Here is a 16,711-nt window from a genome sequence, read left to right as displayed (position 1 = left end):
TGACAGCCTAATAGGATTACTGCCAGGCTATTAATCTATCCATGTCATGTTACGTGGACTTGGGTTCACATCCTACCATGGAAGTTGAATTCCTTAAATATCTGAAATTAAGGGTCTAATGATGACCATAAAGCCATTGCTAACTGTCAGGGAAAGCCCATCTAGTTCCCTTCATGGAAGGGAAATGCTGTCCTTACCTGGTCTGGCCTACACATGTCTCCAAACCCACAGCAATGTGGTTACCACTGGGTTCTGGTCAATTTGGGATGGTTAATAAATGCTGGCCAGGCCAATGACACCAACATGAATTTTTTTTAATATAATTCAATGTGATCCAGAGCAAACATTGATGTTAAGTCTTTGCAGCTTGAGGAACTTTGGATGTGAGTTGTAACTACAGGTTACAGACATTTTGTCATGTTGCGGTGGCACAGTGGCTCACTGGTTAGTACTACAGCCTCTCAGTGCCAGACACCTGGGTTCAATTCCGGCCTCAGGTGATTGCCTGTGTGGAGTTTGCACATTCTCTGGGTCTGTGTGGGTTTCCTCTGGGTGCTCCGGTTTCCTCCCACAGTCCAAAGATGTGCAGGTTAGGTAGATCGGCCATGCTAAATTGCCCATAGTGTTCAGGGCTGTGTGGGTTATAGGGGGATGAGTCTGGGTGGGATGCTTCAAGGGGTGGTGTGGACTTGTTGGGCTGAAGGGCCTGTTTCCACACTGTAGGTAATCTAATCTTAAGGAAGGTGAAGTTACCTGGATACTTTGATTTAGGGATTGGTCACACCCCTCAGTTCAGGTAACTCAAAATTGGCCTGTTATCAGGAGCAGGAGGGTATACCTACAGGTGAAGCAGGAATGAAGACACAGAAGATTAAAATTGAGGAGACGTGACCCTTGAAATTGTCCAACAGTGATGAGGCTCTTTCATGCTGTGCGAATGAGTCTGGAGACTACAGGGAGGATGAATAAACTGACAACAGCACCTTAATAAAACAAGTCATTTAAATGAGCAAAAGAAATAGGAATCTACTTGTGGTAGGGGCTGATACAATTAGGGGGATAGATTGGCAGCTGTGAGTGGGAGTCCCACAGGTTTTATTACTTGCCTGCAGATAACGAGGGCATGTAACAAAGACAGTGCATTAATCATAGGTGACGTTCATCTTTATACATGTTGGGGTTGTCAGAAGATCAAGGAAACCAAAGGAAGAATTTAGTGTATTCAGGACCATTTCCTAGAACAATTTGTTGTGGATTGAAATGGGGAGGAAACAGTTTTGGATCTGGTCATGTGTAATGAATCAAGTTTAATAAATTATCAATGTAAAATAATCCCTTGAATTTAGTGTTCAATTTGAGAGGGAGGAGCTTAGTTGGAAATAACTGCTAAACTTAGGTGTAATTACAAAGGTATGACAGCAGAGCTAGCTCGAGTAGACTAGGAAAAGGGTTTCAGCGCAAAGCTAGTTGAGGGTCAATGGCAGAAGTTTAAAAACAATCCATGGCTCACAGTAAAGGTATGGAGAATTCTTGGATGGGGATAAAACAGAAAAACCAAGGGTAGTGTCAAATTGAAGAAAGACATACAAAGATTAGTGGTAAGCCAAAGAAGTGGGAAAGTTTTAAAAACTAGGAAAGATGACCAAAACAAGGGAGGGGGAATAATCTTTTGAGGCAAAAATTTCAAGTAGTATTGACAGGGGCAGCAAGAAACCTCTTCAACATACAAAAAAAAGAGGAAAACCAAAATGAACATTGGCTCCTTCGAAAATGAGGCATGGGAAATAGTAACGGGAAACTAGGAAATAGTAGTGGAGTTGAATAATTGTTTCATAGCAGAAGATGCTAACAGTATTTATAAATTATTTAAATATTCAAAGGGGGAAAAATAAGGAGGGGAAATAAACACTAACTATTCTTCAAGAAGAAAGTGTTTGGGAAACTAACAGGTCTAAAGACTAAGTCCTCTGGAACAGATGATATGTATCCTGGGATAGCAACTGAAGCAACCAAAATGATGATGGATGGCCTGGTAATAATCTTCCAGGAATCTTTAAATTCTGTGAGCATTGGAAAACTGTTAATGTAATACCTTTATTTAAAAGATTAGGAGACAAAAACGGGTAACTATCTAACAAGGATAGCAAAAACTGCTTATGCTGGAGTCAGAAATAACAAGGTGTGGAGCTGCAGGAACACAGCAGGCTAGGCAACATCAGAGGAACAGGAAAGCTGATGTTTTGCATTGGGACCCTTTTTTCAGAAAAATCTATTTGCCAGTTAGCTTAATATCTATTATTGGGAACTGTTAGTGCATTAAAGGATGTAACAGCGCACATAAAATGATTAAACAGTGAGCATGATTTCATAAAGGGGAAATTTACCAGAATTCATTAAGAAGATAACAATGATAATAGATAAAGGGAAGCATTGAATACATTGTCAGGATGACAACCTGTAACTTTGTGGCATGCCACAGGGATCAGTGGCAAGGCCAAAATTATTTACAATAAATAATAACTTGCATCAAGGAAGTGAATGTACACTCGCCAAGTTTTTAGGTGGGAAGGCAATTGGTGAGGATGACAGTCTGCAGAGGGGATACAGAGAGATTAAGTGAGTGGGCAAAAATTTGCCAGATGGAATTTGATGTGGGGGGGGAAAATGTGAGGTGATGTACTTTGTTAGGAAGAACAGAAGCATTAAATGGAGAAAGACTGCAGAAAGCAAGGAACAGAAGGACTGGGAGTCCTCGTGCATGAATCACAAAGTTAGCATTCAACTTCAATGGGTAATAGGGTAGGCAAGTGGAATGTTGGCTTTTTTCAAAGGAAGTGAAATACAAAAGTAGGGATGCTTTGCTAAAACTATACGGGAGTCGTACCGGAAGATTGGAGGGAGGCAATTGTTGTTCGTCTTTGCAAGAAAGGGATTAGGGAAATCCTTGGAAATTACAGACCAGTCAGTCTTACATCTGTGGTCAGCAGGGTTTTGGAAAGAATTCTGAGGGATAGGATTTATGACTATTTGGAAAAGCATAGCATGATTAAACGGAGTCAGCATGGCTTTGTGAGGGGCCGGTCATGCCTTACAAATCTTATTGAGTTCTTTGAGGAAGTCACGTGACAGGTTGAGGGCCGAGCAGCGGATGTGGTGTACATGGACTTCAGGAAGGCATTTGATAAGGTTCCCCACGGCAGGCTCATTCATAAAGTCAGGAGGTATGGGATACAGGGTGATTTGGCGATCTGGATTCAGAATTGGTTGGCTGACAGGAGGCAGAGAGTGGTTGTAGATGGTAAGCATTCTGCCTGGAGGTCAGTGCTGAGTGGTGTCCTGCAGGGCTCTGTTCTTGGGCCTCTGCTCTTTGTAGTTTTTACAAAATGACTTGGTTGAGGGGTGGGTTAGTATGTTTGCTGATGACAAAGGTTGGAGGTGCCATTGATAGTATCGAGGGCTATTGCAGGCTTTAGCGAGACATTGACAGAATGCAGAGCTGGGCTGAGAAATGGCAGATGGAGTTCAACCTGGATAAATGCAAAGTGATGCATTTTGGAAGGTCGAACTTAAATGCTGAATAAAGGATAAAAGGCAGGATTCTCGGCAGTGTGGAGGAACAGCGGGATCTTGGTGTTCAAGTGCACAGCTCCCTCAAAGTTGCCACCCAGGTGGATAAGGTTGTTAAGAAAGCCTATGGTGTTTTGGCTTTCATTAACAGGGGGATCGGGTTTAAGAGCCGCGAGATTATGCCTCACCTCCACAAAACCCTGGTGAGACCACACTTGGAATATTGTGTCCAGTTCTGGTCTCCCTATTATAGGAAAGATGTGGAGGCTTTGGAGAGGGTGCAAAGGAGGTTTACCAGGATGCTGCCTGGACTGGCGGGCTTGTCTAACGAGGAGAGGTTGACTGAGCTTGGACTTTTCTCTCTGGAGAAAAGGAGGAAGAGAGGTGACCTGAACGAGGTGTACAAGGTAATGAGGCATGGATAGTCGATAGCCAGAGACTTTTCCCCAGGGTAGGATTGACTGCCACGAGGGGTCATAGTTTTAAGGTGTTAGGAGGAAGGTATAAAGAAGACGTCAGAGGGAGGTTCTTCACCTAGAGAGTCGAGTGTATGGAATAGTTTACCAGTGGTAGTCATGGAAGCAGAGTCATTAGTGACATTTAAGCGACTGCTGGACATGCACATGGACAGCAGTGAATTGAGGGGAATGTAGGTTAGGTTATTTTATTTTTGGAGTAGGATTATTCCACGGCACAACATCGTGGGCCGCAGGGCCTGTACTGTGCTGTACTTTTCTATGTTCTATACAATGCTCTAATCAGACCAGTCTATAGGAGTTTAGAAGCTGATCACCAATGTACCTAATATTTCAAGGGCCACTTCCTTTAGTACTCTGAAATGTAGATTATCAGGGCTTGCTGATTTGTTGCCCTTCAATTCTATTAATTTTCTTAGCACTAGTTTCTTAATACAGATTTTCTTCAATGCTGGCCTCTCATTAGACTCTTGGTTCCCTAACATTTCTGGGAAATAATTTGTATCAGACCAAAGTAAAAGTTCAATTCTTCTGCTGTTTCTTTGTCTCACATTTATAATTATTCCTGTGTCTGAATCTAGAGAATTGCTATTGTCTTGACTAATCTTTATCTCTTATTTATAGATAAGTTTTTTTTTACGTTCCTTATAATTTTACATTCATGCTATCTTTCCCCTCTTGAAACTTATAGCTCTTTTATCATGCGCCTGTTATTTTATTCCCCTGATTGATGCTTATGTCTTCAGAAACAACGTTGAACTGGTCAGCAGTTATTAAGAATTCCTTCCGTCCTTTCTTGAAGAAGGTTGTTACATTCACCATTTACCATCAAGGAAAGATTGGAAGATTATGTAAAACTATCATAATCTCCACCCCAATTGCATTGTCAAACTGCATACTAGCCATTCTTGGCCAAGCAATTTATGCACTCCAAGCATAGTTGGACTTGCAAGTGCATTCATCCTGCATTATTGTTTTACTCTATCTATTGCCTCCATCATTACCCAACACTTTGTATCTGTGTCAGCTAAGGAAGAAAAAGTTAACAAAGTACTCATATTCAACTTTAACCTTGCCTTTCAGTGCAAAACATGTATCATCGTCTTTGCCACCTCTATCTGCTTCATGTTTACATGCCAATAAATATTTAACTTTCATATGATGGTGTCCATAATTTCCTGATAAGCATGAATAGAAAGCAAAGTTCACTGCCAACAGTACAAATTTGGACGAAGCAGATCAAAGTATCAGAAGGACACAGCAGATCAGCAGCACAATTTTGAAGATTATTATTGGATGTTTCTGCAGGGGGAGCTCCATAGCAGCTGAAAAGGAAAAATCAATACACTGACATACTCCAGACAAGAGATGAAGTTTTGGATTCATGGAAATGGATTTAACAAAATTGTCTCGGTTGAAAACTTCTTGTCTCATACTGAGTGAACTTGCTGCTCGTTTGCAGCAGAAATGTCCAAATATAAAGGTGAGCACATAGGGCTGAATCTTATTTTTTGGCTAAGGCTTGAGTTTCATCAAGCTTCTCTGGGTGGAGGGGGAGCATTCACCACAAGGTCTAATGGACTTTCTTATGCTGTTTTTGGAACAACTCACCACTTAGCAGATATCCAGCCAAGATCAGATCTGTTGTAACTACACTACCTTTAAAGCCAGCTGTGCACCCTAACAAACACTGGCATTCTGAAGCTGCTTGGTCATTGAAATATAGAAACTGAACCTTTTGGAAGGGGAAGATGGCATTTTTTCTCCAAAAAGGACCTGAATGTCCTGGTAGATAGGGTGGTACAGAGGAGGAGTGCCCCTTCCTTATTGGACTATCAGGAGGACAGCACACCACACTCTGCCACCCTGATCTGAGGTTATCATGTGGGACTGCTAATTTCGGGGTACAGAGAAATGGTCAGTAATACAAAAAGGTCAACAACATTCTCCACTTCACTAGAGTAAATGTCCTATCTTCTGTTATCTCGCAGTCACTATCTCTGCCACTGCACCTATCTCCCAAGACCCATCGTCTGCCACCGTCTCTAATTCATGTAACACCACCTTACACTCATTCTCTCCCCAATCTTCCATCACTAATTCTGTATGTCCTCAGTGCTGTCTCCCTATTCCTTCAGTGTGCCTCATCACCTTTAGAGTCAGTCGTACAACATGGAAACAGACCCTTTGGTCCAATTCATCCATGCCAACTAAGTTTCCCAAACTAAACTAATCCCATGTGGCCCATATCAGTCAACCTCTCCTATTCATGTACCTGTCCAATTGTCTTTTAAATGTCATAACTGTACCTGCTTCTACCATTTCCTCTAGGAGTCCATTCCACAGACAAACCACACTTTGTGCAAAACAATTGCTCCTTAGGTCCCTTTTTAAATCTCTCTCCTCTCATTAAAAATACACCCCAAGTTTTGAACTCACCCACCCTAGGCAAAAAGACCTTTGCTATTCACCTTATCGATGCCTCTCATGATTTTATAAAACTCTTAGATCACCCCTCCACCTTCTATGTTCCAGTGAAAATGTCCCAGCCTAAGCAGACTTTTGATCAGGGTGACAATCTTCCATGGATGAGCTTCTGAAATACCCAAAAGCAGAACTGTTTTAAGGCAAACATGCAAATTGTTATCCTGTTTGGCTACCTTGAATTCCCTCCCTAACAGCATATCTCCAGCACAAGGACTACAGTGGTTCAGGAAGGCAGTTCACTACGTTTTAAGGGCATCTTGGAGTGGGCAATAAAAGTTGACTTGGCTAGCAACAACCTTCTCCCATGAGATAATAAAAAAAATGGTGTGGGTACATCCACAATGCCATTAGAAAAAGCAGTTCCAGTATTTTGACCCAATGAAACTGAAGGAACAGCAATATTCTTCCAAGTCTGGATACTAGGTAACTTTGAGGGGAACATGTTGGTGATGGTGTTCCCACATATCTGCTACCCTTGACCTTCTAGAAGTTAGTGATCATGTACTTGAAAGGTGCTGTCTGAGTAACCTTGGTGAATTGTTGTAATTCTTCCAACAGTCTTATTGGTGCATGCTGCTGCTATTCAGCATTGTTGGTGGAAGGACTAACTACTTGTGGATATGGAAACCATTAAGTGGGTTTCTCTTTTCTGGGTGGTGTCCAGCTTCCTGAGTGTTGAAGCCACGCTCCATCAGGCTATTGGGGAATATTCTAACACTCACTTGTCTTGTGCTTAGTTAGTTGTTATCTAACAGCAAGGTAACTCCACTTGATCCTCACTTTTGTGACCTGACTATCTCTATCCAGCTAACCCCACTGACATAATCCAAACCACTTACCCCCTAATCAGTCTATCTGATCACTCGACCATCATTCAACTACCTCTACATTCCCAAAATATTTTTGATAGAGCTTTACCTGGTCCCTGGCCACTCCCACATATGATCTGACCATCCCTCTACCAACTAAGACTTTGACCCTCTGACTCTCCTTTTCTAACACAACGGCTGCCACTCCCAATCATCAGATTATCCCTGATGACCACTGAGCTCCTCCTGTTTCAACCTGACAACTCCCCCCAAACCAGGTCTAACTAACCCTTGATAATAAAATGTGAGGCTGGATGAACACAGCAGGCCCAGCAGCATCTCAGGAGCACAAAAGCTGACGTTTCGGGCCTAGACCCTTCATCAGAGAGGGGGGGATGGGGTGAGGGTTCTGGAATAAATAGGGAGAGGGGGAGGCGGGCCGAAGATGGACAGAAAAGAAGATAGGTGGAGAGGAGAGTATAGGTAGGGGATAGGTCAGTCCAGGGAAGACGGACAGGTCAAGGAGGTGGGATGAGGTTAGTAGGTGGGAGATGGAGGTGCGGCTTGGGGTGGGAGGAAGGGATGGGTGAGAGGAAGAACAGGTTAGGGAGGCAGAGACAGGCTGGACTGGTTTTGGGATGCAGTGGGTGGAGGGGAAGAGCTGGGCTGGTTGTGTGGTGCAGTGGGGGGAGGGGACAAACTGGGCTGGTTTTGGGATGCAGTGGTGGAAGGGGAGATTTTGAAGCTGGTGAAGTCCACATTGATGCCATTGGGCCGCAGGGTTCCCAAGCGGCATATGAGTTTCTGTTCCTGCAACCTTCGGGTGGCATCATTGTGGCACTGCAGGAGGCCCATGTCATCTAAAGAATGGGAGGGGGAGTAGAAATGGTTCGCGACTGTGGGAGGTGCAGTTGTTTATTGCGAACCGAGCAGAGGTGTTCTGCAAAGCAGTCCCCAAGCATCACTAACTAACCCTTGTGCTGGCTACCTCTACCAAGATGACCTCTCATGTAACACTTCATCCACTGATCTATCTACCCTATGCATCTCACGTCATACTTCCCTAAACAGTGGAAATGTATAGCAGTGTCAAATTAGGGTTTTTTCAAACTCTGTGGCAATCTGATTACCATTGCTGCTGCTTGGAACATCCTGATATGAAGGTGACCATTTTGGACTAGGGTGGACAAGTACAGAAATTACACAGCACCAGGTTATAGTTCAAGCTTTCAGAGCTCTGGGACTTCATCGGGTGAAGTCCACCTTGACTATAACCTGGTATCATGTGACTTCTGACCTAGAACATCCTGACATTATACTTACAGGAGTACACACAACTAGGTTTCAACTGATCAATACTGTATATTGTGAAAAGAATGTTATGAGAAAATCACAACACATTGAACACTCATCAAAAATTCATGAACTTAAAATGCATCTCAATATTGCCCCTTCCCATTGTAAGTTTGTGGGTAATACTGAAGTATTATTTGTCCCTAGTTCTCAATTTCACCAGTGAACATCATCCTAACTACCTCAGAATTAAATTTGAAGTCTTTGTTATTGTTGCTATTCAGGTTGTTTCATTAATTAGTAAACATATCCTGTTCTGTCACTATCCCTAAAATGCTTGCTCACTCTCTGGAGTGACATTAACTATTTCATGTCATAGCTCTGCCAAAAAACTAAGTCTGAGACCCACTATTTAGTAAATTTTCACCAGGTATCCCCTATGCTAGTTACCTCACACATCTGTACATATCTCAATATTTCATACTCATGCCAATCTTGCAAGTCATTTTTTTCCATTTCTGAAGAATGCTCAAAATGTCAGCCTTCTTGCTCCTCTGAAGCTACTTGGCCTGCTGTGTTCATCCAGTTCTTATACCTTGTTTTCTCAGATTCTCCGGCATCTGCAGTTCCTACTATCTCTCATCCACACTGTTGGGAGTAGACAAGGACATGCTTATTGCAACCAGTTTGGCCCTGATGTCTCAGGTTGTATTCAGCCTATCATAGTTGTTCAATAATATACAGGACACAAATCTCCAAGTGAAATTTATCAATTAACTATTTTCACCTACACCTTTTTTGACTTTCCTACAATGTGTATTGTTACCACACTGAATTATTGTCCAGTGATTTATTACAATTCACCTTCCAAACGTTGTTAGAATGCTTCCCATCTTTTATAGCTTAATTCTCCTCTTGTTATCTTTGAGCTGGACTGAGTTGCAGATATGCACAAAGCAGGCAGAGTAGTTTATGGACAATTGTTTCTGACTTTGGTTACATCTTGTGGCTGGGTACTGGATTAGAACAAATTTGGTGTGACTGTATACAGAGTAAGGGAAACAAACAGCCATAGAAACTAACTGTATTCCAACATCTCTGTCTGCACCTTCCTCTTGTGAGGATCATACAATTACAAAGTTCTTACAGTGCAGAAAGAGGCTGTTTGGCCCATCAAGTCTGCACCAACCCTTCAAAGAGCATCCCATCTAGACCAAGCTTTCCCATCTTATCCCTACATATCCCATCCACTTAGCCTGCACATTCCTAGACACTACCAATTTAAATTGTCCAATCCACTGAACCTGTACATCTTTGAACTGTGGTTGGAAATGGAGACATCCAATGGAAACCCATGCAGACACAGGGACAATGTGCATACTCCACACAGACAGTCACCCGAGGGTGGAACTGAATGTGGGTCCCTGGCACTGAGCCGACACGTCACCCCAAGAGTAATGGAATTGACAATCAGGAGGTGTACTATATTATGGACCACATTATCTTGGAACATAAGATTGGCTAAAAGGGTGACAAGGAAGGCAGGAGTAATGTTATAGTTGTAAGAATTCCATAATTGAGACAACCATTGTAAATAGGATTCAGAGTCCCATAACACCCTGCCTCTTTCTTGTCCAAGACAAGGAAATCTTGAATGGATTTGGAAGGATGTTCGGGAGGGGCAATCCAATTTTTAGGATCATATTGGAGCCAACAATGTTGAGAAGAGTTGGCAAGAAGTCCTTATTTCCTTTTTGCAGAATACCAGGGATGAGGAAGAAGAAAACAGAACTATTGTTGAATCAGACTCGGACTCAGTCTCAGTTAACATATGCAAAATAATATCAGCGCAGAAATTAATGACATTAAACAATGGCAAATGTGCAGGACCTGATGGCTTCCAACTCAGGGATTTAAATGATGTGAGGGAGAACTTGTAGCTGCTTTAACTGTAATCTCAGCAAAATATATATCCCAGGAAGGAGGAAAGACCATAAGAGGGATCAATCATGGCTTAATAAGAAAATTAAAATGTAAAGTTGAGGAAAAAAGGAGTCAAAAGTCAATGACAATCCCAAAGCCTGAATAAATTCAGATTCCAGCAAAGGAGGACTTAAAAGAAACAATGAGAGAAAATAAACTGAGGGCACAAGCAAGGAGTATAAAAACTGATTATAAGGGCTTCTTTAAAAGTATATAAAACAGAGGTCAAAGTAAACATAAGCCCCTTTTTTAAAAAAAACAAAAATCTGGGGAGATAGTTATGGGGAACGAGGAAATGGCTGAGGAGTTAAACAGATTTTGCACTAACTGTTATGCTGGAAGATACTTTAGCCACCTGATGAATGGCAAAGAATATGGGGGATGAATTAAGTGGCATCACCACCATGAGGTAGCATTAGACAAAATAATAGGGCTAAAGACTAGTAAGTCCCCTGACCCTGATGGCTTGCATCTAAGGATCCCAAAAGAGGTAACCAAAGAGTGAAAATATTGGTTATAATTGCCCAAAAATTCTTGTATTCTGGAGATCTGAAAGGATTCTGTATAATCAGAGATGGAGGGACGTAAAAATTGTGGCTGAAAGAGTTGCTCTCTTTTTGAGATATTTTCAGTGTTGGAGCTTATTCCCTTATTCTAACCGCGGTAATCTGCTTTGTAAACTGTTGCATTGTTTTGGCTCTTGAGCAAAAGAGAGCAAAATAATAGCATTTTAAAAAAGGAGGAAGAGAGGTGCCAAGTGGGAGGTGAAAAAACTGGTATTTTCTGGGTCTGTAGATTAAGGTGCAAAGATGGCCTTTTCATAGTGATGTGCTCTTCCTCTTGAATGTGGGAGATTAGGGAGAATTTCAATGTTCCTGATGACTATGTCTGCAGCAAGTGTTTGGTTGTGAATCCAATTGGATTTCATGGATAGGTTGGAGCAGCAGCTGGAGGCAATGAAGAGTTTACAGGAGCTAGGGGTGTAATAGATAGCAGTTGCAGGAAGGCAGAAAAGCCGCAGATACATTCAGGTAGATGGGTTACCTCCAGGAAAGTAGGAAAGGTAGGCAAGTTGTGCAGGAGTCACTTGTGTCTGTCCCCATCTCAATAAGTATGCTGTCTTGGAAAGAGGAGTGAGTAATGGACTTGTGGGAAGACAGCACTGACAGCCAAGTTTCTGGTAACAAGACTGACTCTAATATCATCAGGGGTATGTCAGGTTCCAAGGGATCAATTGTTACAGGGGAGTCTCTAAACAGAGGCACAGAGATGCCTCTGCAACTGACAATGAGCCATCAGAATGGTGTGTTGCCTCCCTTGTGCCAGGATCAAGGATATCTGAGGGTGCAGAATATTCTCAAAAGGGAGAGGGAGCAGCAGGAGGTCTTTGTACACATGGGAACTAACCTCCTAGGAAGAGAAAACGATGAGGTTCTGAGGAGACAACATAGGAAATTAGGCAGGAGGATATTAAGTAGGTCCTGAAGGGTAGTAATATCTGATTACTCCAGGTGCCATGAGCTAGTGTGCATAGGAAAAGGAGGATAGAGCAGAGGCATGTGTACCTGAGGAGCTGGTGCTGAGAAGGATTCACATTTTTGATCATTGGAATCTCTTCTGGGATAGAAGTGACCTGTATAAGAAGGGCAGATTGCATCTCAATTGGAAGGACGAATACACCGGTTGGGAAATTTGCTAGAGCTGCTCAGGAGAATTTTAACTAACTAGCAAGGTGGGTCGGTGGGATCCAGGGAGATAATGAGGAAGGGGGGTCAGTCTGAGACTGGTGCAATTTACAAAAGAAAGTCAAGGCAGGCAGGAACAAATCCGAGAACATGCTAAGACTGATAAATTAAACTGCACTTATTTCAATGCAAGAGGACTAACAGGTAAGACAGATGACCTTGGTGCATGGTTGGGAATATGGGACAGGAATATTAGTGATTACTGAGATGTGGCTCAGAAATGGACAGGATTGGCAGCTTAGTGTTCCAGGGTATGGATTATATTAGAAAAATAGAAAGTGGAGCAAAAGAGGAGGGGGAATGGTGTTTTTGATTTGGGATGATATCATTCCTGTACTTGGGAGGATATTCCTCGGAGTACATCTAGGGAGGTTATTTGGGTGGAACTAAGAAATCAGAGTTGATCACCTTATTGGGATTGTACTATAGATCCCCCTGCCTCCCTCAAAAGTCAGCAGAAAAATGAGAAACAAAATTGTAAGGAAATCTCTCTAATCTGTAAGAAGAATAGGATGGTAATGGTAGGGGATTTTATCTTTCTAAACATAGTCTGGGACAGTCATAATGTTAACGGCTTGAATGGAGATGAATTTAAGTGTGAAAAAAATTTACTATTTCATGTGTGGATGTACATATTAGAGAAGGAGCAAAGCCTAACTTACTCTTGGGGAAATAAGGCAGGGCAGGTGACTGGTGGATCAGTGGGGGAGCACTTTGGGGCAAGTGACTGTAATTCTTATAGTTTTAAAATAGTTATGGAAAAGGCTAGGTCTGGTCCACAAGTTCAAGTTCTAAATTGGGACAAAGCCAATTTTGATAGCATCGGTGAGGAAACTTCAAAGGTTTATTGGGGGAGGCTGTTCACAGGCAAGGGGCATCTGGCAAGTGGGACCCTTTCAAATGCAAGATAATGAGTGTTCAGGGCCAGCATCTTCCTTCTCAGGTGAAGAGCAAGGCTCGCAGCTGTAGGGAACATGGATGACTAGAGATATTGAGGAAGTGTTTATCAGGCAGCTACAATCCAGGGGTTCACTTGAAGACTAGGGGGCTGTAGGAGTACAATTTAAGACAAAAATAGGATGGGAGGGGGGGAAGGAGCTTAAGTGTCTTTGACAGATAAGATAAAGGAGAATCCAAAGAGATTCTACACCTATATTAAAGGTAAAAGTGTAACTTGGGAGAGAATAGGGCCCCTTAAAGATCAATGAAGTTGTCTGTGCTGAGCTACAGAAGATGGGTGAGAATGTAAATGAATATTTCATGTCAGTATTTACTGTGAAGAAAGACATGGAAGTTAGGGACCTTGGAAGTAAATACCAATGTCATGCAAAGAGTCCAAATAACTGAAGAGGTGCTAGAAATATTAAGAAATACAGGTAGATAAATCCCTGTAACCTGAACAAGTGTACACTGTAGGAAGCAGGGGAAGAAAGAGCAGAGCCGCAGAAGAAATTTATTTCATTAACAGCCATGTGAAGTGCCAGAAGACTGGAGGGTGACTCATCTTAGAATTGTCACTTGGCTCATCAAGTCTGCACCAATCCTCCAAAGAACATCCCAACCAGACCTCGACCCTTTCCCTGTAATTCTGCTGTAATTATGACCAATCCATCTAACATGTACATCTTTGGACTTCATTCTTGTGTTGGCACAATTAATGTTGTGCCATTATTTGAGAGGCTGCAAGGAAACACCAGGGAACTACAGACTAGAGTCTAATGCCAGAAGTGGATTAATTGTTAAAGGACATTCTAACCGAATGTATCTGGATGCATTTGGAGAGGCAGGGACCAATTAGGGATCATCAGCATGGATTTGTGCATGAGAAAATGTCTCTGAAATTTGAGGTTTTTTGAAGAGGTAACATAGATGAGGTCAGTGTGGTAGATGTTGTCTACATGGATTTTAGCAAGGCCTTTAAAGTACTGCATGGTAGACTGGTTAGTAAGGTTAGATCACATGGGATCCAGGGACAGCTAGCCAATTAGATACAAAATTGACTTGATGATAAAAGACACATGGTGATGGAGGGTTGTTTTTTCAGACTGAGCCTGTGACCAGCAGTGTGCTGCAAGGATTGGTCCTGAGTCTGTTGTTTGTCATTTATATGAATGATGTGGATGAGAACACAGGAGCCATGGTTAGTAGGTTCATGGCTGACACCAAAACTGGTTGTATTGTGGACAGTGAAGATGGTTATCTAAGACTACAATGGGTTCTTGATCAAATGGGCCAGTAAGCAGTGGAATTGAAGATGGAGTTTAGTTAGACAAATGTAGTGTGTTGCATTTTGGCAAGACAAACCATGGCAGACTTCCAAAGTTAATGGTGGGGACCTGGGGACTGTTGGTGAACAGAGATTTAGGGGTGCACGTGCATATTTTCTTATGTGACTTCACAAGTAGACAGTGTGGTGAAGGTATTTAGCATGCTTGCCTTCATCAGTCAGAACACAAAGTACATGCGGAGACATTATCTTACAGCTGTACAAGATATTGGCAAGTCCTCATTTGGAGTACTGTGTACAATTCTGGTCACCCTGCTGTAGGAAGGATGCTATTAAATTGGAAAAGGTGCAAAAATGTTTTGCAAGGATGTTACTGAGACAGGAAGTGAGTTATAAGGAGATGCTGGATAGGCTAGGATTGCTTTTGCTGGAGCGTAGAGGATGAGGAATGACCTGTTAGAGGTTTATGGAATCACAAGGGGCATAAATAAGGTGAAGAACCTTTAACTGGCGAATAGCCTTCTCCCAGGTTAGGGGAGTCCAAAATAAGAGGGAATAGGTCTAAGCTGATAGCAGATCAATTTAAAAGGGACCTGAGGGCAAGATTTTCATAAAGTGGGCAGTGTGTATACAGGAAGTGGTAGCGGCAAGTGCAATTACAACATTTAAAAGACATTTAGACAGGTACATGGATAGGAAACATTTATGGGCCAAATGCAGGCAAATGGGACTTTTTCAGTTGAAACCTGCTCAGTGTTAACAAGTTGGGCTAAAGAACTTGTTTCCATGCTGTATGCCTCTGACCCTTTGACTCTACCATGAGTGGAAATAATCATTTATGCCTCTATCTTTGTACTAAAGATGCTTTAAATAAGTAGCAGCTTTTTGAAACTGAGGGTGAAATCTTCCCAGGTGCTGAACAAAGTGGCCTGTGGCAAAAAGTTTGGGAGAATCAAATGAGTAGTCAAGGCCGGGCCTTTCTTGATGTCAAGATGAAGTTGCATTTTCCAAACAAGTCCTGGATGGAGAAATGAAATCCTCACTGAAAGACAGGCCAATAATGGAGGTTATCACTCACCTCATACCCTAATTATTACTTAATATCACCTCTTTGATACACACTCTATTCTACAACACCACTCCCAGATAATAATTAGAGGCTGAATTTCCAGCGCAAAAGTCAAAACAGGATATGGGGTCTCCAGCTCATTGCTTCCTCTACTGAAACTCCTTCTTTGACATCTGCACCAGCATTTCAGGCAATGCTCCACAGCCAGTGACCTGCAGGCACTCCATATCCATGATGCTGGTCTCCAAAATGTACCAGCCTCTCTGCACCCTCATGATAATTCTCTGATCCACTTGCAGTATGCTTCTGCACATTAATGTTTCACTTTGGGGTGCACTGAGACATATTATGGTATGCAGGGACTCACCCAGCTTATCGAATGGGGCACGCTGCATCTCACAGTTGCTGCTTTTTTTTGCCATCTTAGAATTCATTCACTTTGAGCCTACCTGAATGTTCACAGCATCCCTGTCTTGCTTTGCTTTGCCTTTTTGCACAGACAAAGCCAGGCAGCTTGTCATGATTGTTAGTGATCAGTCAAGAGGGTGGACATTTTGCGGTCCAGCATCGTGCCATGGCAATCTCTCAGCCACACCATAGGGTCTTAGAGCTACAACATTGAGAAATGTCATTTGACCCATGTATGTGCTGGCCAAAAACGACAACCACTTGGCCATTCTGATCCCATTTGCCAGCATTTGGCGCAGAGCCTTTTTATGCCTTGACACTACAAGTGTACATCTAAATACCACTTAAACGTTGTGAGAATTTCTGCCTTACCACACTTCCAGGCACAGTGCTCCAGATTCCCACCACCATCTGAGTGAAAATGGTTTTTCCTCATTTCCTCAACCTTCTTCCCTTAATTCTATGCCCCCTACTTGATCCCTCAATCAAGAGGAAATATTTATTCTTATTTACCCTGTATATAGTCCACAATTTTACTCATGAGTTATGGTTCCCCTTACCTCTTTTGCTCTAAGGAAAATAACCCCAGTCTATTCAATCTCTCTTCATTAGTAACTCTCCAGCTAAGCCAACATCATGGTAAATCT

This window comes from Stegostoma tigrinum, chromosome 9 (assembly GCF_030684315.1).
Source record: "Stegostoma tigrinum isolate sSteTig4 chromosome 9, sSteTig4.hap1, whole genome shotgun sequence".
NCBI lineage: Eukaryota > Metazoa > Chordata > Chondrichthyes > Orectolobiformes > Stegostomatidae > Stegostoma > Stegostoma tigrinum.
This window is presented reverse-complemented; position numbering follows the sequence as displayed.